The 17,982-nt window shown below is 40.8% G+C and overlaps 1 protein-coding gene across 1 annotated transcript in view; it reads right to left on the bottom strand.

Annotated features, from left to right (window-relative positions):
- CPPED1 (calcineurin like phosphoesterase domain containing 1) overlaps positions 1–17,982 on the bottom strand; it is a 144,455-nt gene that overhangs the window by 1,154 nt on the left and 125,319 nt on the right. The window lies entirely within an intron of this gene.

Raw genomic sequence — 17,982 nt, 5'->3', positions numbered from 1 at the left:
GTGGGAGGGATTAATGGAAATATTCCAATAGTTGCAATGGTTATTCCTCCCCATTTAGCAATTTGCCCCAGAATTATACTGAAATCTGAATCTGTGCCATACTCCAATATAATTTACAATTAAACAATCAAGATGTATGTAACAGCACATAACTGGCAGACAGAATTATTTTTAAATACCAGACATGGACTCTGTTCAAACCAGCTTACAATCTACAAATAACAAGAAATATATGTGCGTGTCTCAAATGAGCAAGAGCACCTAATAACACCAGGTAGAGGAAAAGCCAAAATTACTCTGGTACTTAATTTAGTGGAGTTAGTTGTTAATTGGCTAATAGTTTCTTTTTTTCACTAACACATGCTGTAGAAATATCATTAAACAGATATACAAATGTGTCTACAAATTCATCTGTTTTGCCCCTGGCATCCCTTCATAAAAATGTGGTTGGCCCCTTGTTAATCATTCATTTATGATTACGACTTGTTTGTAGATGATTGCCTTGCAAATCAGCCTGGTGCAACAATATATATCCAGTATATACGTAAAGCAAATCCATGTTTGTTTGTTTTGCAAACCTGACATCATGTTTTGACCGTATAATGCACACTGTTGGCTTAGTGTGTCTGCTAGGAGTATAACATGTTTAAAGGGAAACTCCAGTGCCAGGAAAACAATCCGTTTTCATGGCACTGCAGGTCCCCTCTCCCTCCCACCCCCCAATCCCCGGTTGCTGAAGGGGTGAAAACGTCACTGCTTCTCCCTCCGCTGCCGCTCCTCCTAGTGATTGTGTCGGCTGGTGGGACAGACCACTCCAAAGGGCAGAAGTGGTCTGGGTGCCTGGAGTGTCTCTTTAACTATGGAAAAAATATTGCATGATTGCTTCCTAGAACACAGTCTATCATTATACAGCTACCCTTGGCAAATATTAAGCCTGGACAGGAGGGATTTCATGGGGGAAGGATCGGCTCATGGATGTACCCACATTACTGATATATATTAATGACCATGTCCATCTCCACCACCTTAGCCATATTTAATAGTACCAATAGCAAAATGAATTGCAGGGCAGATTTCATAAAACAGAACAGGTTCTATCACATCTTTGTGCAAGGACAGAAGGAAAAAAATGAGGTACTGTTAAACAAGTCTTCGTCAGTGTAATGATCAGCAAATGTGCTTCTACACACTATACACTGTGACACATTACTATATTTTACTCAGAAATTACAAGGGCCATACAGACAGCTGACACCACAGAGGCAGCAATAAGTGTAAACAAAGTGACTACACTTCTAAATGGTATGAGCAGTGAGACTGCAGACATATGATCTGTGCACCAAAGCTACTTCAATAAGCTAAGGTTGTTTTGGTGCTTATAGTAATCCTTTAAAGGAACACTGTAGTGTTTGGAATAAAAAACTACATTACTAACACTATAGTTTTCCCCTGCAACCACAGAAAATAAAGGGTTAATAGCAGTTTTTTCACTACCTAATTCTAGCGCTGATGTCCCTCGGCACTGGATCGGGCTCCTCTTCCACGGAAGTCACTGAGATTCTTAAACCTAATGCACATGTTCTCCACATACGCACTAGGCATTCCCCATAAGTAAGAATGTAATCAATGTGTGAGGACGTTCAGCGTCGGTTCATAGAGTAAAGCTGTTAGACAGCCACTAGAGGAGGAGTTAACTCTGCGATATAATTATTGCAGGTTCTTATAAACTGCAATAATTAACATTGCAGGGTTAAGCGGACATAGGCACTGCACAGGGCCGGACTGGGAATGCAAAGCAGCCCTGGAAAAAAATGTATGTCAGCCCCATAATTCACTGTGCCACGGTAGTGTTTGTGTATATATACATATACACACATAAACACTACCGTGGCACAATGACTTATGGGCTGGCATACATTTTTGTTCATAGATTTTTTTATATAAACATAATATATATATATATATATATATATATATAAAATCTATGTTTATGAATTAGAATTACGCAATCTGCAATAGCTAGACAAAGCCATATTTTAAATATTATAAAGGGATATTTAACTTTCTTACTTAAGGATATATAAATATATATACTTTTATTATTGGTATGTTCCTTAATTAATTTAAATATTTGTAAAAATAAGCATACTCACATGCAGGCACAGACAATCTCATTGACACAAGCACACAAGTCCACTGGTACACAAGATCATTGACAAACACAGACAAGCTTACAGGTACACACAAACTTAGTACAGACAAACTCTCTGACACACACACAAAAGCTTTCTACATACAAACTCACTGGTATACACAAAGATGCTTACTAAACACAAGCTCACTGACAAACACAGACATGCTCACTGACACACATACATGCTCACTACAAACGTGCTCACTGACACACATACATGCTTACTACAGACGTGCTCACTGACACACACATACATGCTTACTACAGACGTGCTCACTGACACACATACATGCTCACTGACACACATACATTCCTACTACAGACATGCTCACTGACACACAAACATGCTCACTACAGACATGCTCACTTACACACATACATGCTTGCTACAGACGTGCTCACTGACACAAACATACAGACATGCTCACTGACACACATACATGCTCACTGCAGACATGCTCACTGACACACACATAAATGCTCACTGCAGAAATGCTCACTGACACACACATGCTCACAACAGCAGACAGACACACACACAAAAGATCACTCTCACTCACTAGCTGCAGTGTATTAGAAGCCTATCTGGCTGCTGCTGTGGAAGCCCTGGGAGGTGAGGACTCCATTCCCTGGCCTATTCCTGCCCTGAGGTCACCAGCTTGCGACTGGGGGCAGAGCTTGAGTGCCAGAAATCTCCCTCCCTGCAGTGCTCCCTCTGGCCGCCCCATCCTCAATGCGACCGCACCGGCACCGGCACCAAGCTCATCCCTCCTTAATTTCCTCGGACTCACGCTGTCTGAGGGAAAACTTACCAAATGGCATTACTTATAGGTAGGGCTCTCCAGTCTCTCCCCGGCCCCAAGTGCTGCCGCCCACTGGGAAATTTCCCGGGATCCCGGTGGGCCAGTCCGGCCCAGGCACTGCACCAAGACCACTTCAATGAGATGAAGTGGTCTGGGTGCCTATAGTGTCCCTTTAAGCTTGATGGGGATACCTGTGAGATGATGCAAAGCTCCTTGGGCACACTGAAGCACTGCTATCCAAAAAGGCCAAAAAGGCCCTAGGATAAAGGAATAGAAACAGAAGAATGGGTGATGCATGAGTGATACAATATGTAATGTGGACTGATTGTGTGTAAAGGGATTGAAGTGTCAGTAAAATAAATCTTTGTTTCTCGTTTTATTAACTGGAAAATGTGTTACTAATCCAATAATACCATAAAGATTTGAAAAACAATGGGTTTTATTCCACGTGAATGGAAAATTGAAGCTAAAATAAATAAGCTGTGGCTATTGATGCATTGGATAATTTATCACAGGTCAGCTATTCTGCCTAAATTGGTACAATTTGGAGTTTAGCAAATAACCATAAAAAATATCTTGTGATTTTAATTGCATTAGAGTGACACAAAGATATAACTGCAGGAAGTAATAACATGGTGTAAATAAATTCATAATAGAAATCATGCTATATTTCCTGCAGTTAAATTCTAGAAAGTAAATTGATCACCCACTGTTGCTTTATTCCAATAAGAAAAAAAGTATGTGCTAACAAAAAACTATTCCAAGAAGCGGGTAATAATGTGCGTCAATTTGCCAGTAGAAAATAAAAGCAATTTCATTTTCAAAGAGAAGCACTCTGTGGCTTCTCACCTATTTAATTTAACATTTGTAAATCAACCGTTTTCTTTGTGTTATGGCAAACATCACACACGACAGAAGTTTTTAGCTACTACATAGACATACTTTTATAGATACACTTTTGGATTTGACCACTATTTACACACGATGCATACAGACACACAAAGACAATTATTTGTATATTAAATTGGCATATATTGGTATAAAATCATTAAAAAAAAAAAAGTGCAGTGCGCTGTGTCTTTAAGACAAAAAGTGATATGATTAATAATAATCACAATTAGTGATAATTAAAACTTCCTACTAAAGTGCAAAACAATACTTTTTTTGCTGTGCAAAAATTGCATGCAAAGTGCAATATTTTACATAAAGTGCAAAAAATATTTGTGCTCTCAATGCAATAAAAGAGCACTTACACTGTTAGACCCCCTTGATTCCGCTTGGGTAATTTCCTCCAATATTTACAATATACATAAAACATAAACAACAAAAGAGAGATATAGTGTAATACAGTTTAGGGAATATCCACTAAATGTTTGAAAATAGAATCCCACTCACAAGTAAAGAGCAGAGAAGTCTGCTCTAACTGTTAGCACTTTTTATATCTCCTTAATCAGGGACCAGATCGCAGCACGTAAGATACAATCTTTATTATAAAATCTTCAGTATGGTATCGCCACTGGCCAGTGGCGGATCCAGAGCCTGATCTTGGGAGGGGCACTTGTAGATTATTTAAAGAAATAATCCATGCACAATAACCACTACAGCTCTGTGTAGTGGTTATAGTGCCAGGAATGCCGGGACCCCCTCCCAGAGTAAGTAGTCAAACCGTTTAAGAACAGTTTGACAACATACCTGGGATCTGCTGGGATATGGGGCTTTAGTAGGGCATAGGAGTAGTGGTGTGTGTAAGTGGTGCAATGTGTGAGAGGTGCAGTGTGTGAAAGGTTCAGTGTGTGTGTGTGTGTGGGGGGGGGGTGTAGGGGGTGTGGGGCAATGTGTGTATGGGGGGACAGAGTGTGTGTGGGGCATTGTGTGCCGGGCAATGTGTGTATATGGGGGGCTGTGTATGTGTGTGTGGGGCAATGTATGTGTGAGGGGGCAGTGTGTGTATGGGTGGGCAGTGTATGTGTGTGTGGGGGGCAATGTGTGAATGGGGGAGCAGTGTGGGGGCAAAGTGTGTGTGTATGTGGGGGAAGTGTGTGTGTGTGTGTGTGTGTGTGTGTGTGTGTGTGTGTGTGTGAAGCAGGGTGTGTATGTGGGTGTGGGGGCAGTGTATGTGTGTATGGGGGTCAGTGTGCAGTGAAGTGCTCGTTCCACATAAGTTTTCTCCGCTGATAATCCAAGAATAGCTCAGGAACAAGTAGTTAATCCAGTAAGCACAGCATAAGCAACAAATAAAACAATCCAAGAATATCCCATCACGTTTCCCAATAACTGGACGACACACAGTATCAGGAGCAGAACTGATGTTTAATGCCACCTACCCTGCTTTTATGCATCTCTCCCCTACAAGGGAGACACCTAGAGAAAAATGTACATTAGCCAATCATATACAAGTTACAGCCGACACATCTCCTCCCCTCAGCCTGAGAGATAATACAATTAACCAAACAGTTTTAACACACAATTTTCCCCGTTTTCCAGATGTACCCCAAAGACATGACATACACCCCTAAATGATACATCCCCTGATAGCCCTGATCTGGGTGAGCAACATACTCAAAAATCACCCAGATCGGATCAGGGGTTCAGGAATTTCCTGGAAGTGTTCATTTGACCGACCGCACACGAGGCAATAGCCGAAAACAGATCCATGTATTCTGGCCTTGAGGTCGGTCTCTGTTCGCGGAGTAAAAGACACGAAAACACTGAACAGAATAGACTTTTCCTGGATTGAATCCCCTTGTTCGTGGGCATCTTTCTACCGGACGCCGGGCCATTCATGTGTTTCCTCACAAACGGGTGGAGGTATGGAGGTCTCTGCGGTGTTCGCGTGGTCGAGTGTCCGATTTGGGTTCCAGACACTCGACGACCAAACACCGCTGGGTGTTCGTATGGCAAGATGGCTGCCGCCACGTGTTCATATGTCGAACGGCGCCCACCCAGGAAATACCCAGTACATTCGTATAATTTGCAATTAGGCTGGTGTGAAGAATGATGGGGAGGTAAATTGGAGCCACACTTCTCTCAGGGGTGGTCTGGTTGTTCGGTAGTTTGTTAGTATGTCGAACGGAGGTATTCAATTCTGTATCTATTGCGTTTTTACCGAACAACCAGACGAATGCTTATGAAATACAGTACATACAAGTAACAAAACCATAGGAAATAATGTTGCAATAGGAAAAATTATGGACAGCCAAACGTAATCCGCTACACAGTGTGTGTATGTATGTCAGGGCAGTGTGTGTATGTATGTGGGGGCAGTGTATGTGCCCCATTGCCCCCCCTGGATTCGCCAGTGCCGCCGGCTTTGCTCCGCCTCCAGGAAGTACTTTAACATTTGTAGCCCGTAGTAACGCCAAGCCGTTGGCGATACCGAACGGACAATATCTAAGTCAGGAGGAAGGAAGACGGAGTGGGAGCTGATGTGCCAAGTGGTCTTTTAATACTGAAGATTTTCTAATAAAGATTGTATCTTACGTGCTGCGATCTGGTCCCTGATTAAGGAGATATAAAAAGTGCTAACAGTTAGAGCAGACTTCTCTGCTCTTTACTTGTGAGTGGGATTCTATTTTCAAACATTTTGTGGATATTCCCTAAACTGTATTACACTATATCTCTCTTTTCTTGTTTATGTTTTATGCATATTGTGAATGTTGTAGGAAATTACCCAAGCTGAATCATGGGGGTCTAACAGTGTAAGCGCTCTATTATTTCATTGAGAGCACGAATATTTTTTGCACTTTATGTAAAATATTGCACTTTGCATGCAATTTTTGCACAGCAAAAAAAGTATTGTTTTGCACTTTAATATCAAGTTTCAATTATCACTAATTGTGATTATTATTAATCATATCACTTTTTGTATTAAAGACACGGCGCACCCTTTTTTATGATTTTGTGTTGTATTAAGTGTTTTATGAGCTATTGCACTTTTTAAGGGAGCTTCTCTTATTCACATAGTATGTGTTGTTTTTAATATACATATATAAGATCATTTTAGATGTCTGGTTAGCGCCTGTTTACTTGTTTTTCTTGGTGTATATATATTGGTATAATATATATCTCTTTGGAAATGTACCTAAATTACATAAACTACACAATCCCAAACCATGTAACAGAGCAAATTCAAATAGCACACTGACCGCAGTCGGTTATAGGTATGTTGCTAGACCCTAAGCTATCCTTTGGCCTTCATATTAAAAACACTCTCTTTAAAATTTTACCCCAAACTAGGTGCCCTGTATAGAAACAAATCCTGCCTAAGCTGTACAGGAAGGAAAAAAATAGTTGAACAAATGCTAATGCCGGTCATTGATTATGGGGATGTAGTGTATGCACCTGAACCGCAAACCCATCTTCATAAACGTAATACATTGTATAATTTGTTCTGCCGCTTTGTACTAGAATGTAATTACTTGACCCACCATTGTAAAATGTTAAAAGAGCTAAACTGGTTATCACTGGAATCCCTATGCACTCTTCATCTTTCCAGCCTTTTCTGGGAAGCTCCCACTCTACCTGAGTAGAACGCTCTTCCCAGCTTTTCCCACCTCCTATAACCTCCGGTCCAATACCAGCACTTTATTTAGCATACCGCTATACAAAAAAAAAGTGGGAAAAAAACTCACAGACACAGTCAAATCTTCATTCAATCTAAAATCCTTTAAGAGATCTATGGCAATATACCTCAATAGAGAATGCACCTGTCATGGTTGACAATATAAACCTGTTATGTGTTAAATTTAGATGTGTGTATATATATATATATATATATATATATATATATTTATTTTGTATATTGTATTTTGGGGGGAATATTATATTGTACCCTATTGTAACAATGCAATGTTTTGTGGGCCCAGGACATACTTGAAAACAAGAGAAATCTCAATGTATCCTTCCTGATAAAATATTTTATGAATAAATAAATAAATAGAAAATAAATATATATATATAAATTTATAAAATACACGTATTGACTGTACTGAAATTTCAATCGTGAAAGTATGACATTGACCTGGCTCCTGGCGAATGAAGTGTTAGAAGCTGAATAAGTTTAATGCAATGGATATGCCGGTGCCTGCAAGGGAAATCTTAAGGTAGGTATAAATATATATATTTTTTCTCCCCTGTCTACCACAATACAACTGGCAAGTTTAAAAAAATATTTCAAAGGCCTCCAAAAGTAACAGAGCAGCCGTAAAGATCAATAGGCTAATTCTCCATTGGTCTCATTTCTATGGTTATTGATAAAATGTAGCTGTTCATATCATGGATATCAGTCTTATCAGCAACTGTGTTACTGAATAGTGTAGCATAGGGCTAAATGCCTTGGGTTCAGTTCGTACAGAGCAAGAGTGTCTCATGACGGCTTCCTCTTGTGATCCCGAAGCAGGACCATAGAGAACAAACTTGGTCCTGCAGAACTGATCCTCAGAATCTGTATTAGAAGGTTTGCACTCCTGATAAAGAAAGTGTCAAGTGCCATTTAACCACCGCAAGCTCCACACTGAGCACAAATGTCACCGTTTTGGTCTTTTCAAAACAGGTAAAAAAAATCCCATAGTTGATGTTGAAGCAAGTTCTATCATTTGAATGTGATTCACCATTTTCCATTTGCAGATAAAGTTTTCTTTATTCTGTTCAAGCTATGAATATCCACCTAGGGTACTAGTAACATCTATAATTCAGTGCATTAAACTTCAAAAGTATGTTCTCCAAGCAGAGCAGAAGAAAAAAGAAATAATGTATATCTTACCGAAACTTTTTCACTTTTACAGAATTAAAAGGAGCAACTGGAGAGATGAGGAAATGGTCATGAAAGAGCACACAGAAAGGGGATTTGTATTCTGCTAAACTAGTCCTAAAAGAGAATTTGAAATACAGTACTTCTACATAAAGACATGTTTTTGCTGTTTTGTTATAATCCAGGATCAATAAACATGATAGCCTCTTCAATCTCGTCATATACAAATCAGAACGCTGTCAAGGTTACAATATGCATTATTAATATTATCAAATTATTAGAAATGTCTAAATGTAATTTTTTACATCCACGCACTTGGTGGAGATGTCTGGTTAAATCTATAAAGGCATAGATGTTACAGTCTTGGCTGCTGCATCTATGAAAGTAAAGGATACAGTGTTTTAGCTTTGCCTTCAGACCTAGAGCTAAGGGCAAGGATAATGAATATTGGTAGAAAGGCAGGGTCAGGAACAGGCAATGCTGACTGGGATTTGCCTACACATGCAGACAAGAAAAGGCCAATTCAACATGATACATTTCTATTTGGAGCCAGAGTATCGTTATATCTTCCTGTGATGTTGCATGTGATAGAGTGCGCAGTTTTACCAACATTGCGGAGGCTACCATAATACTCTAGGAATAAAAAATAGAATAAATGGTACTGCGGTCCCATTTATTTAATTTTTTATTGCTTTGAGGAATTGGGATGGCAACCTCAAGAATCTGCACGCAGTTATATATTTGAGTGCCTGTTCTCCTCTCTTTTTGTTAATAGTCTAGGAAGGCAGACTGCTGCTCATGCCAGGGCAAGAAGGTGAACAGCCCGAAGTTAGAGGGACATCCTAAGCACCAAAACAACTACATATTAACATAATGGTTTGGTGCATAAATACTCTTCTTTTAGTAAAACATAGCCATTTCTGAGAAATGTCAAGGTATATATTTGTCTGAAACATGCTTGTAGTGGTGGCCTGGTAGACTATCATCAGAAGTTTTTTCCTCCTGAACACCATCAAAGTTTGTATGATCTTCATAGTCAGCATTATCGCGCACAACATGATGATGCTGAAAGGCTAATGCATCCCAATGAGAAGCATTTGATTCAATGTTTCTCAATGAGAAGGATTAGATTAACGACTAATGGCGACCGACAATCACATGTTATAGGTTTTTAATGTTTCTTAAAGTAACACCATATGCACCGAGGCCACTTCAGCTCATTGAAGTGGTCTGGGTGCAGTGCCCCTGCCCTCTGAACCCTGTAATGTAAAATAGTGACGTTTCAAAGAAACTTCCAGACAGCCACTAGAGGCGCTTCCTGCATTTTCATGGATTTTAACAGTTTCAATGCTTTCCTATGTGGAAGTTGTAAAGCACCGCACACTCACTGGAGGAAGAGAGAGCCAGCGCTGAGGGACCTTGAAGCTGGAATTAAGGTAAAGACATCTTATTGGAGTTGAGATCATTTGGGCTGTTCTGACTAGGGGCAGAATGGGCTACTGTTAGGAGACAGTCCAGCCCTGGATTACAGGTAAGTTGTATGACTTTTTTGAGCATTTTATTTAATATGGTTTTTATTATTTACATTTTTCAATTCACTAAAACAATTTAAGTGTTCATTTAAGGAGGAGAACTTGAGTTAATCCCTCCCAAACCATAACAAATAATGTCCTTATTAGCTGAAAAGGCAGTATGTACACTGAAAAGCTGCACGGCCATGCTATAGACATGCTACAGACATTAAGCTGTAGTGGATCTGGTGACAATAGTGTCCCTTTAATCCTTACTACTAAACACACATCCAATGTAATCTAAGCCTGCTGTTATCCCTTCTCTACCATAACCCCTCCGCATTTACTCTAATAACTTCTGACATTATCTGTAACCTTGCATGCATTTACACAATATTATTATACAATACATTACATACATATGTTTGACAACCATGTGTATATTCAGCTGTCTATATATATATATATATATATATATATATAAAATGTATCTGTTTATCAAAAGATATATTCATATACACACACACACTTTTCAAATATGAATATCTGTTAATTCCAAGAGGGTGCCTTAGAATTCTGTGCCTACAGGCACCTGGCATGTAAATTCTGCCCCGAGAATACCTGAGGTCAATCTCAGATATAGACTATAATACATTAGTACTCAATCGGTTAAAAGCCTTGGAACGATGTTCATCTTGAATATTTAACTTAAAATATGTAAAATTATACACTGTATAGCACATCTACAGCACCTACAAATTCAAAACAGTCACAATATCACTGGTATTGTAGCAGCTAGATCATAACAATGCACTGTAGTAGGTTTAATCACAGGGAAACAGAACTCCAGTATACAAATGCATTTTTAAAACTCATTACAAAGGTCCACAGAGCCCACAACCACAGCAGATGACATTATTAACAGGCTGTACATGTAATGTCCAGGTAGTTTGCAGGTGATTAGTTAGTAAGTACAAGGAATGCTTCTCACAGTGACTCTAAAGTGAGTGTCCAGAACACTATCATTTGCTGGGAATTCCAACAGATGGAGCCTCAATTATATAACACATGGATTCAATTCCCTGAAGTTCATGGTTTTTCACCCTGTTGTATGGGGTACGCCTGGAGCCAGTGGTGGAACTACAGGGTTCCCTGAAGTTGCGAGTTTGACCAGCCTTCTGTCTTGCACCTGTCAAGGTCGTGTCTGTGCAGTAAGGCAGAGTAGGTACATACTTACCCGGATGGCAGTTGCCTAATTTTCCCAAATACCGTGTAGTGTCCGGGGAGAGACTAATCATGCATGGCGAGGAAGCTCTGATCTTCCTGCTCTGCGCTCAGGCACGTCCTGACATTACTCTGGTCCAAGATCACTAAGCAGAGCTGGAAGATTAGAGAAGCCACACACTGAACCACAGGGAAAGGTCCCCACTGGACTCCAGGGAGAGAGTATCCATTCCAGTTCTCCCAAAGATAGGGAGTCTGGGTGGACTTGAAAAATAATAAAAAATAATAATAATAAATTGTGAGTGAATGTGTATAATAGTGCCTGTCATAGTGTGTCTATCAGTGAGTGTGTGTCTGTCAATGGTGCTTGTATGTCAGTGTGTCTGTGTGAGTGTCTGTATGTCAGAGTGTGTGTCAGTGAGGGTGCGTCTGTCTGTGAGAGTGTGTACGTCAGTAATGTGTGTGGGTCACCGAGTGAGTGTGTGTCTGTCAGTGTAGGTGTGTGTGAATTTGTGTCTGTCGGTGTATGTATATCTGAGAATGTGTATGCCTGTCAGTGAAAGTGTGTGTTGGTTAAACAGTGTTTGCCAATGACTGTATGTCTGTCAGTGAGTGCATATTAGCAGAGCTATATTTAACGTGAGGCTGACAAGGCATTTGCTTTGGGCAGCACTTTCAGGGGGGTGGCAAAAAAAGACGCCTGTCCCCACAAACGCCCCGGCAGATACCTTGTCAGCCTCTTGTCCTGGGGGCCAAAAGCTGGCCGACTGGCCACCTTAGGGTTCCCCCTAGGCTGGCATCTGCACATGTTGGAGGCGGCCGGTGAGGGAATGCATTCCCCTGTGCTCTTTCTGCTCAGCTTCTTCGCTCGCCCCGGCCCCGGCATCACTAAGAGGTGCGGGATGGAGCAGGAAGATCAGAGCTCCCTCGTCGCTGTATTGGCCGCCCGGCAGTTAAAGGAAATACAGAATCTACTCCAGCACTCCCAAAAGTAGGGAAGCTGGGTGGATTTCATTTTTTTTTTGAGTGTGTTAGTGTCTGTTAGTGAGTATGTTAGTGTGTGTATGTTAGTGAGAGTGTGTCTGTGTCTGTAAGTGTAACTGTTAGTGAGTGTGTCTGTCTATGAAAGTGTATGTGTTTGTCAGTGAGAGTGTGTGTGTCTTTCAGTGAGTGTGTGTCTGTCACCGAGAGTGTCTGTCAGTGTGTGTATGTCTGTTAGCTAGTGTGTATGTGTGTCTGTCTGTCAGTAATTATGTGTGTCTCAATGTGTGTCTGACATTGAGTGAGTGTGCGTCTGTTAGTGTGTGTGAATGCATTTCTGTCAGTGAATGTGAAGGTGTGTTTGTCAGTGAATGTGTATGTTTCTCTGTCAGTGAGTGAATGTGTGTCTGTCAGTGTGTTTGCCAATGAGTGTGTGCATGGGTCAGTAGGAGTGTGGGCTTCAAAGAATGAGAATGTTTAATTTAAAAATAGTCACCATCAATGTGATTTTTAATAAGACGTATGTATAAATGTATGTGCATACACACACACATACATATGCATGGATTATTAATAGATATGTATTATATAAAATGTTAATACATAAAATAAGTGTATATTAAAGAGGATTACATTCCATATGTAAATTGTTCTAGCAGAAATGCTAGCAAATGTATATATTTTAATTTACAGCTTATTAAAATATGGTCCCTCTCCCAACGTGCAATAAAATCCTCAACATTAGACCTGTTGATACTAATAGAAATTACTTTCTTGCGGCAGGGGTACTTAGAATTTTTTTTTTACCTGCAGGGGTACTTCTCGACAAAAGGTTCAAAAACACCGCCCTACACGAGAACTACATCAAAATGATTCAATCTCTCAGTGACACTTAGAAGGCTAATCAAGCAGTCCAAGAAGCCACTATCCTCTTGAAAACAAGTCTGGCCTTGCTTAGAATCACGTTAAGCGTTCTTTCTTCAATTGGATTTTGAACCCTGAAATCAAAGTGTCAAGTATGTTTTATATATTCTTTTGTCAGTTTATAAAGTCTAAATAAGCTCTTAAAACGCAGACTCCTACTGCTGTTGGTTAAATATGCTATACTTGAACAGTATGCATATTTTTTTTTTCTCTTTATATTTACATAGAAAACACTCTGGCGAATAGAAATGCAGATAACATGTAATGTAGTCACAAACAGCAGGAAATCAATTTATGAATAAATATTTCAGTAATGATTTCTCCATATACTACTGCTGGCAAGGTGGATAATAATAAAACTAAAATAGAACAGCATACTACATTCACAATATTCAATCTGACATTTCTATATGGAGATGTTGTACACCATTTGTGAAAAAATGCAATTAAAGTTCAATTTATTTAGATTGAAATTGTTTCAAGTGACTGTTTTGTTAACCCCTTAAGGACCAAACGTCTGGAATAAAAGGGAATCATGACATGTCACACATGTCATGTGTCCTTAAGGGGTTAAAATACATTATATTGTATTGTATTCACTATTAAACTGAAACTCAGTTTCGAATATTTTCAGAATTACATCTCCTTCTTTATATTGGCTTTAAGCATTTTTAAGTGTACCTGTCATGACTAATACAACTTAATCTCAAATGATGGAAAATAAAATTCCATCTATACATCGTGTTAGTAAAACTGCTAGCAAACGTCTAGATATTCCTAAAATCAAAGGATAAAAACAGCCCTTCCCACCACTTTCAGTCAGTTCACTCTGTGCGGAACCTGTGCCAATCGGCACAGAGATAAAAAGGTGGTGCTCTTCACGTCTGGTATCAGGGAAACACTCCTTTAGGTGTCGCTCCTGCTTGAATTTAGCTTAAGGAAAATAAATGTCTATATGGGGGAAGTAGGGGACAGGGGCACCAGCAGCGCAGAAAGAGGAGAGAAACATGAGCTTTAAATAGTATTTAGTATTAGAAATATAGTATTAAGATAAGAAACACCATATATATATTGTTCTTGGAGTAACCCTTTAGGCTACATGACCTAATGAAACCATCCTTCAATATAATTATATATAGTGTGTGTATGTGTATATATATAGAGTGTAGATTGGATTAGCTGCATTAGTCCAGTAGACAAGACACCAAAATACCATATTGCATACTGCAATACTCTGGTATTTTGGCATTATATATATATATATATATATTTATATATATATACATACACAATATATATATACACACACACTATATATAATTATAGTGAAAGATGATTTCATTAGGTCATGGAGCCTTAGCATGTCCAACTCAAAGGCTAACATGGGCCAAATAAACAAGGCTTACGTTTATGTGGGCTGCAAAAAAAAAAAAACTACTTTCATAGAAAAGTACAGTATAAAAAAAAAACAATCGAACAAAAACAATGATAAAATGTATGCTTTCTACTAAACTCCAGCCCCCTTCTACAAAACGTCACCCACACCTGTAAAAATCCCCAGCAACCACCTCTACAAAACCGTATCCACCCCCTACTAAACTCCAGCCCCCACTTCTACTAAGTCCCCCCTTTACTAAGCCGCAGCCCCCTACATCTGTACTAAACTCCAACCCCCCCTCTACTAAACCCCAATCACCCCTCTACTAAATCCACCAACCCCCCTCTACTAAACTCCAGCCCCTTCTACTAAACCCTATCCACCCCACTGTTTAACCCCTTAAGGACACATGACGTGTGTGACACGTCATGATTCCCTTTTATTCCAGAAGTTTGGTCCTTAAGGGGTTAAAAAAAACAAACCAAAAAAACCAACAATATTAGACTCTGACTTCACTTACATTTAGTATCCAAATCCGGAGTTCTGCGCCTAATGACAACTTTAGTGACTTGCACATACAGATTTTTTTTTTGTCAATCTTTCTTTTATTGAGGCATTTCAATTGGGTTGTACAGAATGAAGAAAGGGAAATGCACGATTTGTATACAAGATAGGGATATAACAGCATAGTTTAACATCTCCTAGCTAGTAAAGCCTAAGTTTGTAGTAACTAGGTGAACTATAAACATGCTAAACTGTTGCATAACATAAGTAAAGCTTAAACTGAGATTTTGTATATCATAAAGTTTGAGCAGTTTATTGCAGAGTAGCATGTGAGTAGTTAGGCTAGCTAATGGCAAAGGAGGGACAAAAACATGCTAAACAAAAGGTACATTCAAGTAAACTATGCTTGCGATAGCAGGCTAAGAGTGATTGCGTATCTATATGGTAGTTAGACAAACGTAGGCACAGTAGTCAAGCTAGGATAAGACATGAGAAGGCCCACCTAGTGATGCTTAGAACCACCTGAACGGCGGGCGCACAGCTTAGTGTGTGGTGACTCCTTACCAAGGTTAAAAGACGAGCATAGTTACATCCACTATAAAAATAAGGCAACTTATTGTAGGTGGCATGGCTCAGGTTGTAGATGATATGGGCACTGGTAGCCTGTGCTAGTAGCAGAGTGATTATGGTGTCATGCATGTAGACTGCACAGTGAGCCCGCAACCCATTATATCAAGCCCGGATATATATTGGCTATACCTCACTGATGATGCCTAACAAGGTTGAAACAATCGTCTTGGGTTGCTGTATCTCTCGCGCAGAGGGAACTGGCCTCTATTTTGGATCTATTTTGCCCTTTTGGGTGGTATCAGTCTGAGATACATGGCCTGGTTCTCTCTGTAATGGCACAAAATGAGCTAAAACTAGCTTGAGAACTGAGCCTGGACCCACCGAAGGGCAGGCTATTTGAGCTGTTGTCCGTTCTCAGCACTCTCTTGCGACTTGTTTTTTGCTCTCCTCAAGCCTGGATATGTTAGCATCCCTTACATTAGAAAACAGCCCTATTCATGCAATACTGATTAAGTAAAATAGTAGGAGTGTCGTAATGGGGATGAAGTGCTGATTAGTGTGCGTCTTATGGTTATAAGATATACTTGCTAGGGTAACAAAGAGTCAGTCTGGGTGGAGTAAATTGCATTTTAGAACTGAGGTAAAGTTCTTCTTGGGTGGCACACTGGACCCTGTCCTCCGACCATGCTGTAACCCGATCCCCGTGCTTGGCAGGCTGGAAGCGGATTCTTGAAGGTCTCGGAGAGGGATGGCAAACTGTGGGCAGAAAGAGGCCTCTCCAAAGCCCCAGGCCTGGTAAGAGGTCAACATTTGTTTGACACAGACCCAGGAACTCCACGGGACTGGATCTCTCCCTTTGTAGGCACCATGAAAGGCCCTGATCTTCTTTTGCCGCCAGCAGTGGGCGGCCCTTCGGTGATGCGGGTAATGCCACGGAGGGTGACTCCGGACGACCTTCAGCCAAAGTGGGCGTTTAACATGTGAGACCTGAGCTGGGCGAAGTACAGTGCCTGAGACAGGCCTGTTCCGCCACTAGGCCTCAGGTCCCTCCACCTTTCTTCTTTGGGCAGGAGGTAGTTGAGCAGTAGAGTACTGCTCCAGCTTCTCCCAAAATTGGGTGAGTATTAAGTCCAGCTGAGTGAGCAAAGACTGCATAGGTACAGGCCTTGGAGAGCAATTTGCGTCCGCCATTTTGCGGGGCCCATTGTAGTCGGAGCCTGTGCCGCAGTTGGCAGTATGAGCCAGTGGCAGTGCATGCGCCGGGTCGGTGGGGACGGAGATAACCCCCGCCAGTCCATGGGGGGAGGTAACAGGAGCCCAATATGGAGTCTGCAGCGAGTTGTGGTGGTGGGAGAGCGGCCGTCTCCCCCAGGTCGACCATGCTACTAGGTCGCAAGATTCGCCGGCAAGGAAGTCCACATGTGTAGTATCAGCTTGGAGGGCAGAAAATCCCTGTTTGTGAGTAGGTCAGATTGTGCTGATTTGCAGGCTCTGCTCCAGGAAAATTTGGCAGCATTAGCGTGAAGATGCAGGAGCTGCTGCAACTTGTGTCTGCTCCCGTCTGCGGTCAGGCCCCTCCCCCACACATACAGATTTTATCCCTCATTTGTGCCATGGGCGTATGTCCACCTCAGGCAGCATCATTGGGGTATCATTAGTCAGCCCAGAACAAGAGTTCCAGTCAATAAACGGATGGCAGGATCATCATCCAGCTTCAGCAACTCTGTAGAAGTGGATGTCATTAAACCTGCTTCGAGGAGACTTGGCGCCTGGCAGGCACCCAGGTATGATGCCAAACTGTTGGAAAAGCATGCTGCAGTAGTTATGACGTTTGGAGTAAAACATCAAATAGATCTATATCTCATTCTAGTAATAGCCTCTCCAGTGACACTCTATTATGTTGTCTGTGGAAAACTGCATGGTTTAACAGATGCTCACTAAAAGGCGCATATTGTAATGAAAGCCTGTCCCCCCAGATTCTCTTTGGTTCACCGATGGTTAGAATATATACTTTAATTATGGTGGTGCACTGTACAATGATAACTTGTCCTACTGTCAGAAAGGCAGTAATGAGCACACAGCTGCGCATTCATTGAAATACATTCAGAACATCTGTCAACTAAATCAATGGGAGGTGATCATAA

This window comes from Pelobates fuscus, chromosome 8 (genome assembly GCF_036172605.1).
Source record: "Pelobates fuscus isolate aPelFus1 chromosome 8, aPelFus1.pri, whole genome shotgun sequence".
Taxonomy (NCBI): domain Eukaryota; kingdom Metazoa; phylum Chordata; class Amphibia; order Anura; family Pelobatidae; genus Pelobates; species Pelobates fuscus.
Note: the sequence above shows the minus strand (reverse complement) of the source record. Positions and strands in the feature narration are given on the sequence as shown.